Below are 2,374 nucleotides of genomic sequence, written 5' to 3' on the forward strand. Positions count from 1 at the left end.
CATTTAACAAAAAAATGTTTAAATCGTTGAACATATTGATATTTATTTATTACTTATTTTATGTTTGATTATTTAAGCTAATTACAATCTTTAATACCTGATATGAGATTGTGTCATAATTGCATCTACCAAGATGCAATGCACATTACCTACATCTTCATATCTGCTGTATATGGAGTATTCATTTTTTCATTTTAGACCACAATAATAGCTTTTGTGGCCGCAAAGTAATTTCACAATCCATATTTTTTTTCTGTTATAGACCTTATATCCATCTCTGCATTGACTCATTTAACCGCAGAACTAAATCAAAGTACATATACCAGCATGCAGAACACCATATTCTGATCTGCCAAGTCCGTTTATATGATTTTACAAAGGGCGGAATTACCTTTTAACCGTCTACTAATCTAACTTATCTGCACTATTAGCTGTAGTTTAGCACGGCAGTGCAAACTACATTTACCAGCATGCCAATCGGCATGTTATTATTGTGATTGGCGCTTAGTCCGATCCCATGACATCATAGCCCGATCATATGATCTTACAAGGGGCGGAGCTATTTTCAACTGTTTGTCAATATACCTGTACTTCAGCTGTAGTTAAACAGGCCAGTTTTAACTACATTTACCAGCATACCATGCGGCATGCGGTTATCGTGATTGGCGCTTAGTCCGATCACATGTCACTAATGGGGGCAGAACTATCCTATTGGGAACTGCCCCTTTACTAACCATTCTCTGCCTAAGTGGATGATTAATGGCTCTGGTATTTATACACGCGAGCCACAGTAGAACGATATGGATGAGGTGAACAAGCCCTCAGCCGGGCGAAACGCGCGTCCTCTTAGATATATACACCTTGTACAGCAAGCCAGCATATGGGTTGGATCTTTCTGGACTTCTGGATACGGGAGTGGTATTGTATTTGCACCATTACACAGCAGGATCTCTGTGTCATAATGCCTGTTTTAATGTACATATGTTAGATTGTGTGTGATCTTGCAGCGCTGTGTGCTCACCATACTCTTATGATAGCTGGTGGACACAAGAGTGATCTGCAGTTTATATCAGAACTGTGTGTATCCTCTATATAATTTTTGCATATATGCACCCTGTTGTTATTTCTATCACACTGGCAATCGCCGATTAGGCGTGATTTACTTTTCAGAACTGTCTCCTTTGTGAGTCTTAGCGGTATTTGTTTTCCATGGTTTTCTTTACCTGTGGTTTTCAATCTTTATTCAGTTGACTGACTTACGCTACATGTAGGACTCTGTACCCATTACTGGAGACAATCATTTTATTTTACTCATTGTATGAGTGAATTGAATTCTCATTACAACAATTTCTTTAGCTCTATATGGAGATCTACATATATGTATATTTATGTATATGCAGGAATTTATAGAAGTGATAATCTGCCTAATAGTCATCAGTATTCAATGGGATTCTTCTTGCTTACCCAATTGAATTATCAACAGGTGTGCTTTTCTTAATCCTACTGTGTTAGGATGCTGTGTCCTTTGTGCTAGATATATCAATTAATTCTTGTTAATAGTAGACACATACCCCGATTTATTTGATATATACAATAAATGCTTCTAGCCTGATGGATATTGTCAATACCACTTATTTTTCATCAATTTGCATAATCAATCTTATATGTCTTTCTTTGTGTGGCTTTGTACGATTATATTACGCATATGCTGGGCCTCTTCATTTATTAATGAGGCTTTATTAGCAAAACTATTGTATACTCTATTTTGCCAACACTTTTCTGACATATTATGTTGATACATGATACAAATTAAGTCTGCTTGTGCATTCTTTCTTTGGATTTGTGATATTTTGCCAACAAATGGACTATTGACAGAATTAGTCCTACATTTATATTGCTCTGTGCTGTAATTGTGCAATTTTCCCTATACATCTACAGCCATACATTACATGATTGCCCAATCTCGTCTGATCTTGGAAGCTAAACTGTAATTGGCCTGATTAGTACTTGGAAGGTGACTCCCAGGGAATACCAGGTGCTGTAGCAAAATAAATTATGGGATGGTTTTTTGAACAAAGCCAGACAATATCAATATAGACACTTAATTAAATTACCAATCCAATATATCCAGTTTTGATTGTGTACATACTTACAATTCGCCTTTAGATTTTATCGTGAATTTTGATGATGGATTCACACCATCTGATTTTAAATTAATTATATGGTACTTTATTTTATCATATTGTTGCTAATAAAAGTTATGTATTAAATTAATCAATTATCCATTAACAAGAGTGCCCCACACCATAGCCCTACTTTTTTTCTATATTGCTTGAGTGTATACATAATGGGCTTTGGGAGTACCACCAACGAT

General features: G+C 35.8%; 1 pseudogene; it reads left to right on the top strand.

Annotated features, from left to right (window-relative positions):
- Positions 1-1,930: 1,930 nt before the first annotated feature.
- LOC148479107 (5S ribosomal RNA) lies at positions 1,931-2,047 on the top strand (annotated as a pseudogene).
- Positions 2,048-2,374: the final 327 nt, after the last annotated feature.

Source organism: Taudactylus pleione, unplaced genomic scaffold (genome assembly GCF_031769625.1).
Source record: "Taudactylus pleione unplaced genomic scaffold, aTauple2 ptg000637l, whole genome shotgun sequence".
NCBI lineage: Eukaryota > Metazoa > Chordata > Amphibia > Anura > Myobatrachidae > Taudactylus > Taudactylus pleione.